The 15,783-nt window shown below is 50.3% G+C and overlaps 1 protein-coding gene across 1 annotated transcript in view; it reads left to right on the plus strand.

Annotated features, from left to right (window-relative positions):
- Positions 1-6,533: 6,533 nt before the first annotated feature.
- LOC147109882 (POU domain, class 2, transcription factor 2-like) overlaps positions 6,534-15,783 on the plus strand; it is a 127,448-nt gene continuing 118,198 nt past the window's right edge. The window contains exon 1 of the mRNA XM_086002417.1: positions 6,534-6,784. The gene's annotated coding sequence lies outside the window, so the exon portion shown is untranslated. The remainder of the gene's footprint in view (positions 6,785-15,783) is intronic.

Here is a 15,783-nt window from a genome sequence, read left to right on the forward strand (position 1 = left end):
ATCACACCCCTGTGTAAATCCACACTGAATCACACCCCTGTGTAAATCCACACACTGAATCACACCCTGTGTAAATCCACACACTGAATCACACGCCTGTGTAAATCCACACACTGAATCACACGCCTGTGTAAATCCACACACTGAATCACACCCCTGTGTAAATCCACACACTGAACCACACCCTGTGTAAATCCACACTGAATCACACCCCTGTGTAAATCCACACACTGAATCACACCCCTGTGTAAATCCACACACTGAATCACACCCCTGTGTAAATCCACACAGTGAATCACACCCCTGTGTAAATCCACACACTGAATCACACCCCTGTGTAAATCCACACACTGAATCACACCCCTGTGTAAATCCACACACTGAATCACACCCCTGTGTAAATCCACACAGTGAATCACACCCCTGTGTAAATCCACACACTGAATCACACCCCTGTGTAAATCCACACACTGAATCACACCCCTGTGTAAATCCACACACTGAATCACAGCCCTGTGTAAATCCACACTGAATCACACCCCTGTGTAAATCTCCACTGAATCACACCCCTGTGTAAATCCACACACTGAATCACACCCCTGTGTAAATCCATACACTGAATCACAGCCCTGTGTAAATCCACACTGAATCACACTCCTGTGTAAATCCACACACTGAATCACAGCCCTGTGTAAATCCACACACTGAATCACACCCCTGTGTAAATCCACACACCACGCACACTGCGCACAGTCCTCTTGCACTCCGCACACTGTCCACACACACTCCGCACACACACTCCGCACACTGCCCACACACAATGTCGACACACACTCCACACACCCACTGCCCACACACACTGTCCACACACACTCTGCACACTCTCCACACACACACTCCGCACACACACTGTCCGCACACACTCCGCACACACTCCACACACACTCCACACACACACTCCGCACACACAGTGTCCGCACACACTCCACACACACTCCACACTCACTCCACACACACTCCACACACAGAGTCCACTCGACATGTCCTGTGATTCACCTAATCCATGTTGGAGACAGTTTGTAGTGCGGGAGTGAGCCCTCTGGTGGTAGCTCACTCAGGGAGATGGACCACACTCTGTGTGATATACGGCTGCCCCCTGCTGGAAGATGTATAACGTGCACGCTGTGTGTTTTTTTCAATTGTAGAAATAGATTTGCCTGGGGCAGCAGATCCGACCCCGCTTCATCACTCAGTCCTTGCAGCCTGGGTGTCCGAACGGGACTCAGTCTCTCAACACCCCATCTTCACATCATCTCGCTCTCCCAGTGAGGGGGGTCCCTGTGTATAATGGAGCGAGACCCCCTCGATCGGGGTCTCCCAGTGAGGGCGGTCCCTGTGTATAATGGAGCGAGACCCCCTCGATCGGGGTCTCCCAGTGAGGGCGGTCCCTGTGTAAAATGGAGCGAGACCCCCTCGATCGGGGTCTCCCAGTGAGGGCGGTCCCTGTGTAAAATGGAGCGAGACCCCCTCGATCGGGGTCTCCCAGTGAGGGCGGTCCCTGTGTATAATGGAGCGAGACCCCCTCGATCGGGGTCTCCCAGTGAGGGCGGTCCCTGTGTATAATGGAGCGAGACCCCCTCGATCGGGGTCTCCCAGTGAGGGGGGTCCCTGTGTATAATGGAGCGAGACCCCCTCGATCGGGGTCTCCCAGTGAGGGGGGGTCCCTGTGTATAATGGAGCGAGACCCCCTCGATCGGGGTCTCCCAGTGAGGGGGGTCCCTGTGTATAATGGAGCGAGACCCCCTCGATCGGGGTCTCCCAGTGAGGGGGGTCCCTGTGTATAATGGAGCGAGACCCCCTCGATCGGGGTCTCCCAGTGAGGGGGGTCCCTGTGTATAATGGAGCGAGACCCCCTCGATCGGGGTCTCCCAGTGAGGGGGGCCCCTGTGTAAAATGGAGCGAGACCCCCCTCGATCGGGGTCTCCCAGTGAGGGGGGTCCCTGTGTATAATGGAGCGAGACCCCCTCGATCGGGGTCTCCCAGTGAGGGGGGTCCCTGTGTATAATGGAGCGAGACCCCCTCGATCGGGGTCTCCCAGTGAGGGGGGTCCCTGTGTATAATGGAGCGAGACCCCCTCGATCGGGGTCTCCCAGTGAGGGGGGTCCCTGTGTATAATGGAGCGAGACCCCCTCGATCGGGGTCTCCCAGTGAGGGGGGTCCCTGTGTATAATGGAGCGAGACCCCCTCGATCGGGGTCTCCCAGTGAGGGGGGTCCCTGTGTATAATGGAGCGAGACCCCCTCGATCGGGGTCTCCCAGTGAGGGGGGGTCCCTGTGTATAATGGAGCGAGACCCCCTCGATCGGGGTCTCCCAGTGAGGGGGGGTCCCTGTGTATAATGGAGCGAGACCCCCTCGATCGGGGTCTCCCAGTGAGGGGGGGTCCCTGTGTATAATGGAGCGAGACCCCCTCGATCGGGGTCTCCCAGTGAGGGGGGGTCCCTGTGTATAATGGAGCGAGACCCCCTCGATCGGGGTCTCCCAGTGAGGGGGGGTCCCTGTGTATAATGGAGCGAGACCCCCTCGATCGGGGTCTCCCAGTGAGGGGGGGTCCCTGTGTATAATGGAGCGAGACCCCCTCGATCGGGGTCTCCCAGTGAGGGGGGGTCCCTGTGTATAATGGAGCGAGACCCCCTCGATCGGGGTCTCCCAGTGAGGGGGGGTCCCTGTGTATAATGGAGCGAGACCCCCTCGATCGGGGTCTCCCAGTGAGGGGGGTCCCTGTGTATAATGGAGCGAGACCCCCTCGATCAGGGTCTCCCAGTGAGGGCGGTCCCTGTGTATAATGGCGCGAGACCCCCTCGATCAGGGTCTCCCAGTGAGGGGGGATTCCTGTGTATAATGGAGCGAGAGGTACGGGGGTATAATCTGTACTGCGTTACGGGATGATCTCTACTGAGATATGGGGAGGTTTTTGATCTCTACTGGGATACGGGATGTTTTGTGCTGGGATACCGGGGTGATCTGTACTGGGATACAGTGTGGGAGGGTGGGTGGTGATCCGTACTGGGATACGGAGGGGCGGTGATCTCTACTTTTATATGGTATGATCTGTACTGGGATACCGGGGTGATCTGTACTAGGGTACGGGAGGCTGATCTCTACTGGGATATGGAGGGTGGGGTGAGCTGTACTGGGATACCGGGGGTGTTGTGATCTGTACTGGGATACCGGGGGTGTTGTGATCTGTACTGGGATATGGGGGGTGAGGTGAGCTGTACTGGGATACCGGGGTGATCTGTACTAGGGTACGGGAGGCTGCTCTGTACTGGGATATGGAGGGTGGGGTGAGCTGTACTGGGATACCGGGGGTGTTGTGATCTGTACTGGGATACCGGGGGTGTTGTGATCTGTACTGGGATATGCGGGGTGGGGTGAGCTGTACTGGGATACCGGGGTGATCTGTACTAGGGTACGGGAGGCTGCTCTGTACTGGGATATGGCGGGTGGGGTGAGCTGTACTGGGATACCGGGGGTGTTTTGATCTGTAGTGGGATACCGGGGGTGTTGTGATCTGTACTGGGATATGGGGGGTGGGGTGAGCTGTACTGGGATACCGGGGATATTGTGATCTGTACTGGGATACCGGGGATGATCTGTACTGGGATACGGGGTGTGATCTGTACTGGGATACAGGGATGATCTGTAATGGAATACGGGGTGTGATCTGTACTGGGATACAGGGATGATCTGTAATGGGATACGGGGTGTGATCTGTACTGGGATACAGGGATGATCTGTACTGGGATATGGGGTGTGATCTGCACTGGGTTACGGGGATGATTTGTACTGAATACGGGGTATAATCTGTACTAGGATACGGGGGGGCGTGATCTGTACAGGATACAGGGAGTGATCTGTACTGGGATACAGGGATGATCTGTACTGGGCTATGGGGATGAACTGTATTGGATACGGGGTGTGACCTGTCCTGGGATATGGGGTGTGATCTGTACTGGGATATGGGGTGTGATCTGTACTGCGATACAGGGTGTGACCTGTACTGGGATACAGGAATGATCTGTACTGCGATACAGGGTGTGATCTGTACTGCGATACAGGGTGTGATCTGTACTGGGATACAGGATTGATCTGTACTGCGATACAGGGTGTGACCTGTACTGGGATACAGGGTGTGATCTGTACTGGGATATGGGGTGTGATCTGTACTGGGATATGGGGTGTGATCTGTACTGGGATACAGGGTGTGATCTGTACTGGGATATGGGGTGTGATCCGCACTGTGTTACGGGGATGATCTGTACTGGATACGGGGGGTGATCTGTACTGGGTTACGGTGCCCCATTAGACACTGAGATGGCCCTTTGTACTTCTGGTGATAGATGGGTTGATGTGCTGACCCAGTAGATGTTGTCCTGAGGGTTGTAGTTGAAGCTGTGAGGGCAGTGAGTGAGTGAGGTGCTGAGCCTGTCACACTGGACTCCCTAGTGTGCTGGAGGTTGTGTGAGTGGGTCACGCTGTGAATCTCCGTGTGGCTGGGGACATCCCCTCCGGCTTTCATAGGATCTAAAATAAGAACAGACTTTCCTTCCTCTTTCTGTTTGATCAAAACCAGAACCTTTGAGACACACACGGGTCCCAGACATTGAGCCAGCCTGCTGCCCCAGACATTGAGCCAGCCTGCTGCCCCAGACATTGATCCAGCCTGCTGCCCCAGACATTGAGCCAGCCTGCTGCCCCAGACATTGAGCCAGCCTGCTGCCCCAGACATTGAGCCAGCCTGCTGCCCCAGACATTGAGTCAGCCTGCTGCCCCAGGCATTGATCCAGCCTGCTGCCCCAGACATTGAGCCAGCCTGCTGCCCCAGACATTGAGCCAGCCTGCTGCCCCAGACATTGAGCCAGCCTGCTGCCCCAGACATTGAGCCAGCCTGCTGCCCCAGACATTGAGCCAGCCTGCTGCCCCAGACATTGAGCCAGCCTGCTGCCCCAGACATTGAGCCAGGCTGCGTCTGAAGGCCCAGACATTGAGCCAGGTTGCTGCCCCAGACATTGCGCCAGCCAGCATCTGAAGGCCCAGATATTGAGCCAGACTGCAACTGAGAGCCCCAGACATTGAGCCAGGCTGCAACTGAGAGCCCCAGACATTGAGCCAGGCTGTGACTGAGAGACCCAGACATTGAGCCAGGCTGCGACTGAGAGCCCCAGACATTGAGCCAGGCTGTGACTGAGAGACCCAGACATTGAGCCAGGCTGCGACTGAGAGCCCCAGACATTGAGCCAGGCTGCAACTGAGAGCCCCAGACATTGAGCCAGGCTGTGACTGAGAGACCCAGACATTGAGCCAGGCTGCGACTGAGAGCCCCAGACATTGAGCCAGGCTGCGACTGAGAGACCCAGACATTGAGCCAGGCTGTGACTGAGAGCCCCAGACATTGAGCCAGGCTGCGACTGAGAGCCCCAGACATTGAGCCAGGCTGCGACTGAGAGCCCCAGACATTGAGCCAGACTGCGACTGAGAGCCCCAGACATTGAGCCAGGCTGCGACTGAGAGCCCCAGACATTGAGCCAGGCTGTGACTGAGAGCCCCAGACATTGAGCCAGACTGCGACTGAGAGACCCAGACATTGAGCCAGGCTGCGACTGAGGGATCCAGACATTGAGCCAGGCTGCGACTGAGAGACCCAGACATTGAGCCAGACTGCGACTGAGAGACCCAGACATTGAGCCAGACTGCGACTGAGGGACCCAGACATTGAGCCAGACTGCGACTGAGAGCCCCAGACATTGAGCCAGGCTGCGACTGAGAGCCCCAGACATTGAGCCAGGCTGTGACTGAGAGACCCAGACATTGAGCCAGGCTGCGACTGAGAGCCCCAGACATTGAGCCAGGCTGTGACTGAGAGACCCAGACATTGAGCCAGACTGTGACTGAGAGACCCAGACATTGAGCCAGGCTGCGACTGAGAGCCCCAGACATTGAGCCAGGCTGTGACTGAGAGACCCAGACATTGAGCCAGGCTGCGACTGAGAGCCCCAGACATTGAGCCAGGCTGCGACTGAGAGCCCCAGACATTGAGCCAGGCTGCGACTGAGAGCCCCAGACATTGAGCCAGACTGCGACTGAGAGACCCAGACATTGAGTGTGTAAATCAGGGTGGGGATAAATTAGGAGTGTGTAAATCGGGAGTGTGTAAATCAGGGAGTAAGTGTTGACAGCTCTGGGCCAGGCCAGAGCGAGCTGTTGGTGGTGAACGGGTTAATATTTGAATGTGAATGAGAGTGAGCAGAAGGTATTGCCGGGCAGAGTTTGCCGATCTGGGTCGAGAGAGTGATTTCAAACTTCCAGCAGAGGCCTCTGCTGTTTGATGTGGTTGTTTTTCTGGTGCCTGTCACTGCCTCCTTGCCCCGTGCCCTGCCGCATGCAAATGAAGCGAATTTGCTTACAGGCGCGGAGTGGAGAGGAGGGTGGGGTCAGGGGGTGAGTGACACACATTCTTCCTCCACCCCCAGGAGTTGACTCAAGTACCTCTCCTGATGCCACTCTGAGCCAGCTGGGCTATGAGTCCGGGTGTCTCGCTGCTCTTCAGACCTCTCCGCGTCCTGCCCCCTCTCCCGTTAACAGCCCAGCACCAGGTGATTCCCACTAAATCTGTGTTGCAATCTGGAACTCTGCTGGTGGTGGTGGCTTGAGTTGGTGCCAGTGAACACGGAGTGCAGACAGGATGGTGTGTGGGTGAGGGTGGATCCCAGTCTCTGGAGCCCAGGTACTGAGTAATGTGGTACATTTAATACTTTCTCCTTTCCTTCCTCCCTATCTCTGTAACCTCCTCCAGCCTTACAACCCTCCCAGATCTCTGCGCTCCTCCAATTCCAGCCTCTTGCGCATCTTCGATTTTCTTCGCTCCACCATTGGCGGCCGTGCCTTCAGCTGCCTGGGCCCCGAGCTCTGGAATTCCTTCCTTAAACCTGAATTCTAAAAAAACCTCTCTCCTCCTTTAAGACGCTTCATAAAACCTACCTCTTTGACCAAGCTTCTGGTCGCCTGTCCTAATAGTCCCTTATGTGGCTCGGTGTCAAATTTTGTTTGATAATCGCTCCTGTGAAGCACCTTGGGATGGCAAAGGTGCTATATAAATGCAAGTTGTGTTGTTGTACTGAGGGCAGTGTGACGCAGTACGGTATACAGTATGGACTGTGCCTGGAGTAACCTCGATTAGCAGACACCTGCATAGGGCCAGCTAGCTGAAGAACAGCAGGCCCCTGATTTGTGTCACAGGGCCGTGGTTATCTCCACTTTGTGGGTCTGGAGGAGCACTTTCAGCGTTTGAAGTGTGGATCTTCCCTTAGCAAGACCTGAGCTCAGAAACTCCAAAAGACAACCAGCGCTGAGAGAGTTAATTTTGATTGAGATACAGAAGTTCTAAATCAGAGGGAAGTCAAACGACTGCACCCCTTGCACTTTGGTGTGTGTGTGTGTTTCATTGTGCGCTGTGTGTGTTTCCGAGTGAGTGTGTTTCAGAGTATATCTGTGTTTCAGAGTATATCTGTGTTTCAGAGTGTGTGTGTGTTTCTGAGTGAGTGTGTTTGAGTATGTGTGTATGTGTTTTTCAGAGTGTATGTTTCAGATTGTGTGTATGTTTCAGTGTGCGTCTGTGCGTCCGAGTGAGTATGTTTCAGAGTATCTGTGTGTGTTTCAGATTGTGTGTGTCTTGTGTTTCAGTGTGTGTGTGTCATTGTGCATCTGTGTGTGTTTCAGAGTGTGTGTGTGTGTTTCAGTGTGTGTGTGTTTCAGTGTGTGTGTGTTTCAGTGTGTGTGTGTTTCAGAGTGTGTGTTTCAGTGTGTGTGTGTTTCAGAGTGTGTGTTTCAGAGTGTGTGTTTCAGTGTGTGTGTGTGTTTCAGAGTGTGTGTTTCAGTGTGTGTGTGTTTCAGAGAGTGTGTGTTTCAGAGAGTGTGTGTTTCAGAGAGTGTGTGTTTCAGTGTGTGTGTGTGTTTCAGATTGAGTGTTTCACTGTGCATCTATGTGTGATTTCCGAGTGAGTGTGTTTCAGATTGTGTTTGTGTGTGTCTGCTTCACAGTGTGTGTGTTTCAGATTGTGAGTGTGTTTTACTAAACTGCTGACCACCCGACTTCCTTTTCTGGCTCCCGTGTTGGCTGATATTGTTAACGGTTCTCTCTCCTCGGGTACTGTCCCCCTGTCCTTCTAATCTGCCGTCATCACCCCTCTCAAAAAAACAACCCTTAACCCCTCCATCCTTGCAAACTAGTGCTCCATCTCCAACCTCCCTTTCCTCTCCAAAGTCCTTGAACGTGTTGTCGCCTCCCAAATCCCTGCCCATCTTTCCCACAATCCCATCTTTGAATCCCTCCAATCAGGTTTCCGCCCCTGCCACAGTACCGAAACGGCGCTCATCAAAGTCACAAATGACATTCTGTGTGACTGTGACAAAGGTAAACTCTCCCTCCTTGTCTTTCTCGACTTGTCTGCAGCCTTTGACACGGTTGACCACTCCATCCTCCTCCAACGCCTCTCCACCGTCGTCCAGCTGGTTGGGACTGCACTCGCCTGGTCCCATTCTTATCTATCTAATCGTTGCCAGAGAATCACCTGCAATGGCTTCTCTTCCCGCTCCCGCATCGTTACTTCTGGTGTCCCCCAAGGAGCTATCCTTGGCCTCCTCCTATTTCTCATCTACATGTTGCCCCTTGGCGACATCATCTGAAAACACAGCGTCAGTTTCCACATGTACGCTGACGACTCCCAGCTCTACCTCAGCACCACCTCTCTCGACCCCTCCACGGTCTCTAAATTGTCAAACAGCTTGTCCGACAGCCAATACTGGATGAGAAGAAATTTCCTCCAACTAAATATTGGGAAGACCGAAGCCATTGTTTTCAGTCCCCACCACGAACTCCGTTCCCTCGCCACCGACTCCATCCCTCTCCCTGGCATCTGTGAGGCTGAACCACACTGTTCGCAACCTTGGTGTCATATTTGACCCTGAAATGAGCTTCCGACCACATGTCCGCGGCATAACTAACACCGCCTATTTCCACCTCCGCAACATCGCCCGACTCAGCTCATCTACTGCTGAAACCCTCATTCATGCCTTTGTTACCTCTAGACTTGACTATTCCAACGCACTCCTGGCTGGCCTCCCACATTCCACTCTACGTAAACTCGAGGTCATCATAAACTCGGCTGCCCGTGTCCTAACTCGCACCAAGTCCCGTTCACCCATCACCCCTTTGCCCGCTGACCTACATTGGCTCCCTGTTAAGCAGCGCCTCGATTTCAGAATTCTCAACCTTGTTTTCAAATCCCTCCATGGCCTCGCCCCTCCCTATCTCTGAAATCTTCTCCAGCCCTACCACCCTCCGAGATATCTGTGCTAATCTAATTCTGCCCTCTTGAGCATCCCTGATTATAATCGCTCAACCATTGGCGGCCTTGCCTTCAGCTGCCTGGGCCCGAAGCTCTGGAATTCCCTCCCTAAACCTCTCCGCCTCTCTACCTCTCTTTCTTCCTTTAAGACGCTCCTTAAAACCTACCTCTTTGACCAAGCTTTTGGTCATCTGCCCTCATTTCTCCTTATGTGGCTCAGTGTCAAGCTTTGCTTTGTAACGCTCCTGTGAAGCGCCTTGGGATGTTTTAATATCTTGAGGGCGCTATATAAATACAAGTCGTTGTTGTGTGTATTTCAGTGTGTGTGTGTGGATCTGTATGTGTGTGTGTGTGAACATAAGAACATAAGAAATAGGAGCAGGAGCAGGCCAATCGGCCCCTCGAGCCTGCTCCGCCATTCAATAAGATCATGGCTGATCTGATCCTAACCTCAAATCTACTATCACTCTCCATCCCACCCGAACCCATGTGATCTCCCGGGAGAGGCAAAAAAACAGATAAAAAACCCAATGGCCAATTTGGGAGAAAAAATCTGGGAAATTCCTCTCCGACCCATCTAAGCGATCGAAACTCGTCCAGGAGATCACTCTGTCCCTGTATTTCCTGCAGTACTTACCTTCTGTAAAAGATGATCTCCACCCCAGCCAGGAACAGGCCCAATTTACTCTTGAAGGACTCCTAGCTGGCAGCCTGTTCCCGAGGTCTCCACTAATCCCTGTGAATAGAACCATCTCCTGAAATCTAACACAGAATTAGAACACAAGAAGTAGGAGCAGAACCAGGCTACATGGCCCCTGGGCCCACTCCACTACCCACAGGCCCATGACCGATCCGAACCTAGACTCATGTCCAATTTCCTACCCGCTCCCCGTAACCCTTAATTCCCTTTACTTCTAGGAAACTGTATTTCTGTTTTAAATTTATTTAATGATGTAGCTTCCACAGCTTTCTGGGGCAGCAAATTCCACAGACCTACTACCCTCTGAGTGAAGAAGTTTCTCCTCATCTCAGTTTTAAAACAGCAGCCCCTTATTCTAAGACTATGCCCCCTAGTTCTAGTTTCACCCATCATTGGGAACATCCTCCCTGCATCCACCCGATCCAACCCCTTCACAATCTTATATGTTTCATTAAGATCGCCTCTCATTCTTCTGAACTCCAATGAGTAGAGCCCCAATCTACTCAACCTCTCCTCATATGTCCACCCCCTCATCCCTGGGATTAAACGAGTGAACCTTCTTTGCACTGACTCGAGAGCAAGTACTGTATGTCTTTTCTTAAGTATGGACACCAAAACTGTATACAGTATTCCAGGTGCGGTCTCACCAATACCTTGTATAACTGCAGCAATACTTCCCTGTTTTTATATTCTATCCCCCTAACAATAAAAGCCAGCATTCCATTGGCCTTCTTGATCACCTGCTGCACCTGCATACTAACTTTTTGAGTTTTGTGCACCAGGACCCCCAGATCCCTTTGTACTGCAGTACTTTCCAGTTTCTTACCATTAAGATAATAGCTTGCTCTATGATTTTTCCTGCCAAAGTGCATAACCTCACACTTTCCAGTATTGTATTCCATCTGCCAAATCTCTGCCCACTTACTTAGCCTGTCTATGTCCCTTTGCAGGTTTTTTATGTCCTCCTCACTCACTACTTTCCCTCCCATCTTTGTATCATCTGCAAACTTTGATATGTTACACTCGGTCCCCTCCTCCAAATCGTTAATATAGATTGTAAAGAGTTGGGGACCCAGCACTGACCCCTGTGGAACACCACTAGCTACTGATTGCCAGTCTGAGAACGAACCATTTATCCCAACTCTCTGCTTTCTGTTAGATAACCAATCCTCCACCCGTGATTTTTTATCTTGAGCAATAATCTTTTGTGTGGCACCTTGTCAAATGCCTTTTGGAAGTCTAAATACACTACGTCCACTGGTTCCCCTTTATCCACCCTGTATGTTACGTCCTCAAAGAACTCAAGCAAATTTGTCAAACATGACTTCCCCTTCATAAAACCATGCTGACTTTGTCCTATTAAATTATGTTTATCCAAATGTCCCGTTACTGTCTCCTTAATAATGGACTCCAAAATTTTACCAACCACAGATGTTAGGCTAACTGGTCTATAGTTTCCAGCCTTCTGCCTACTACCCTTTTTAAATAAGGGTGTTACATTAGCAGTTTTCCAAACTGCCGGGACCTTTGCTGAGTCCAGGGAGTTTTGGAAAATTATTACCAATGCATCCACAATCCCTACCGCCACTTCCCTCAAGACCCTAGGATGTAAGCCATCAGGTCCAGGGGATTTATCTGCCTTGAGTCCCATTATTTTACCGAGTACCAATTCCTTAGTGATTTTAATCGTATTTAGCTCCTCCCCCCCTAGAGCCCCCTGTTTGTCCAGTGTTGGGATATTCTTAGTGTCCCCTACTGTAAAGACTGATGCAAAATATTTGTTCAGCGTTTTTGCCATCTCCATGTTTCCCACCATTAATTTCCCGGTCTCATCCTCTAAGGGACCAACATTTACTTTAGCCACCCTTTTTCTTTTTATATAACTATAGAAACTCTTGCTATCTGTTTTTATATTTTTTGCTAATTTACTTTCATAATCTATCTTCCCTTTCTTAATCAATCTTTTAGTTATTTTTTGTTGTCTTTTGAAGACTTCCCAATCTTCTATCCTCCCACTAGATTTGGCTAATTTATATGCCCTTGTTTTTAGTCGGATACTATTCTTAATTACTTTACTTAGCCACGGATGGCTGTCATTTCTTTTACACCCTTTTTTCCTCAGTGGAATATATATTTTTTGAAAGTTGTAAAATAACTCCTTAAATGTACACCACTGATCATGTACCGTCTTACCCTTTAATCTATTTTCCCAGTCCACTCTAATCAATTCCGCTCTCATACCTTCATAGCCTCCTTTATTCAAGCTCAGTATGCTGGTTTGAGATCCAACCTTCTCACCCTCTAATTGAATATGGAATATGGAGTGTGGGTCTGTGTGTGTGTGTGTGTGTGGACCTGTGTGTGTGTGTGTGTGTTTCAGTGTGTGTATTTCAGTGTGTGTGTTTCAGAGCATGTATATGTTTCAATATATCAGCGTATTGCTATGTGTATGTACATGTGCTTAAGCTTGCCTGTATTTAGAGTGTGCGTCTGTAATTCAATATTTTTAAATTTGAGTATTTCTGTGTGTGTTTCAGTGTGTCTGTATGTCATAACAGAGTGTAAGAATATCAATAACATTGTATAACAATATCATTATAAATGTGTAAGAATATAAGTAACTGTGCAGGAATATCAGTAACAGAGAGTGTAAATCTATCAGTAACAGAGAGTGCAAGAGTATCAGTAACAGAGTGTAAGAGTATCAGTAACAGAGAGTGCAAGAGTATCAGTAACAGAGAGTGTAAGAGTATCAGTAACACAGTGTAAGAGTATCAGTAACAGAGAGTGTAAGAGTATCAGTAACAGAGAGTGTAAGAGTATCAGTAACAGAGAGTGTAAGAGTATCAGTAACATTGTATAACAATATTATAAATGTGTAAGAGTATCAGTAACAGAGTGTAAGAGTATCAGTAACAGAGAGTGTAAGAGTATCAGTAACAGAGTGTTAGAGTATCAGTAACAGAGTGTAAGAGTATCAGTAACGGCGAGTGTAAGAGTATCAGTAACAGAGAGTGTAAGAGTATCAGTAACAGCGAGTGTAAGAGTATCAGTAACAGAGAGTGTAAGAGTATCAGCAACAGAGAGTGTAAGAGTATCAGTAACAGAGAGTGTAAGAGTATCAGTAACAGAGAGTGTAAGAGTATCAGTAACAGAGAGTGTAAGAGTATCAGTAACAGAGAGTGTAAGAGTATCAGTAACAGAGAGTGTAAGAGTATCAGTAACAGCGAGTGTAAGAGTATCAGTAACAGCGAGTGTAAGAGTATCAGTAACAGAGAGTGTAAGAGTATCAGTAACAGAGAGTGTAAGAGTATCAATAACAGAGAGTGTAAGAGTATCAGTAACAGAGAGTGTAAGAGTATCAGTAACAGCGAGTGTAAGAGTATCAGTAACAGAGAGTGTAAGAGTATCAGTAACAGAGAGTGTAAGAGTATCAGTAACAGAGAGTGTAAGAGTATCAGTAACAGAGAGTGTAAGAGTATCAGTAACAGCGAGTGTAAGAGTATCAGTAACAGAGAGTGCAAGAGTATCAGTAACAGAGAGTGTAAGAGTATCAGTAACAGAGTGTAAGAGTATCAGTAACAGCGAGTGTAAGAGTATCAGTAACAGAGAGTGTAAGAGTATCAGTAACAGAGAGTGTAAGAGTATCAGTAACAGCGAGTGTAAGAGTATCAGTAACAGCGAGTGTAAGAGTATCAGTAACAGAGTGTAAGAGTATCAGTAACAGCGAGTGTAAGAGTATCAGTAACAGAGAGTGTAAGAGTATCAGTAACAGAGAGTGTAAGAGTATCAGTAACAGAGAGTGTAAGAGTATCAGTAACAGCGAGTGTAAGAGTATCAGTAACAGAGAGTGTAAGAGTATCAGTAACAGAGAGTGTAAGAGTATCAGTAACAGCGAGTGTAAGAGTATCAGTAGCAGTAACTGTAGCGGAGAGTGAGATTGTGAGTGGGAGAGGTTGAAGATTGCTGCTTTTTCCTGTGGCCATTGGTGATCTTGTCGTTGTGATGATGCTGCCGATTCCATAGTTTTGAGAAGTTGCTAATTTGGTGCGTTCGTGTTTGAGCAAGTCCCTCCGATGGAGGGCGATTGACCATTGGGTTGGGCACACTTATTCTGCACTTTATATGAAGGGGCTGCTTGGATTCTGTGATCCCTCACAGTTGCCAGTGCGTGTGAGCTAACTTATTTCAGTGAGTTACCAGCGAGCTGGTAGCGTTTCAGCAATTGATCAGACAGGTGTAACACGGAGCTGGGCCAGGTGTAACACGGAGCTGGGCCAGGTGTAACACGGAGCTGGGACAGGTGTAACACGGAGCTGGGCCAGGTGTAACACGGAGCTGGGCCAGGTGTAACACGGAGCTGGGACAGGTGTAACACTGAGCTGGGACAGGTGTAACCCGGAGCTGGGACAGGTGTAACCCGGAGCTGGGACAGGTGTAACACGGAGCTGGGACAGGTGTAACACGGAGCTGGGACAGGTGTAACACGGTGCTGGGCCAGGTGTAACACGGAGCTGGGACAGGTGTAACACGGAGCTGGGACAGGTGTAACACGGAGCTGGGCCAGGTGTAACACGGTGCTGGGACAGGTGTAACACGGAGCTGGGACAGGTGTAACACGGAGCTGGGACAGGTGTAACACGGTGCTGGGACAGGTGTAACACAGAGCTGGGGACAGGTGTAACACGGAGCTGGGCCAGGTGTAACACGGAGCTGGGACAGGTGTAACACGGAGCTGGGACAGGTGTAACACGGAGCTAGGGACAGGTGTAACACGGAGCTGGGCCAGGTGTAACATGGAGCTAGGACAGCAACTCGTTTAACCCTTCCCGTTGTATTAGCTGCACGATTAACATCACCATTTGACCTGATTAGAGCAGCGACTGTACTGAGCTCAGGCACTGCGTTATCGTGAGGAACTAGCGCGGGGAAGGTGATCTGCACCAATGAAACCGAGACTGGGTCTGTGGGTAAATGGAAGCGGATTACAGTGGGTTATCAAAAGGAGAGAAGGAAATTTATACGAAGATACGAAAATCATGGCAGGAATCGACCAGCTTGGCCATCAAGCCTGCCACACACGACCCTACACGGATCATTAAACATATCAGACGTGAAACAAAGAGGAAAAGTCACCTCCGTAAAACAGAACAGTGAGGAATTCTTTCAGTGACATAACAGTAAGAGGCGAGAATCATAAAAGATGCAAAAAGTGAGCAAGACCTGCATTTCTATAGCGCCTTTCATGACCTCAGGACGTCCCAAAGCACTTCACAGCCAATGAAGCACATTTTGAAGCCTGGTCACTGTTGTACTGTGGGAAACGTGGCAGACAATTTGCGCACAGCAAGGGCCCGCAAACAGCACTGAGATAATGACCAGATAATCTGTTTTTTTAATGATGCTGGTTGAGGGATAAATATTGGCCCCAGGACACCGGGGATAACTCCCCCCTGCTCTTCTTCCAATAGTGGCCATAGGATCTTTTACATCCACCTGAGAGGGCAGACAGGGCCTCGGTTTAACGTCTCATCCGAAAGACGGCACCTCCCACAGTGCAGCGCTCCCTCAGCACGGCACTGGGAGTGTCGGCCTGGATTATGGGCTCAAGCCTCTGGAGTGGGACTCGAACTCACAACCTTCTGACTCCGAGATAAGTCACGGCTAATGCAAAATGGG

Source organism: Somniosus microcephalus, chromosome 12 (genome assembly GCF_052327205.1).
Source record: "Somniosus microcephalus isolate GS21.2 chromosome 12, FLI_Smic_1.0, whole genome shotgun sequence".
Lineage (NCBI taxonomy): Eukaryota > Metazoa > Chordata > Chondrichthyes > Squaliformes > Somniosidae > Somniosus > Somniosus microcephalus.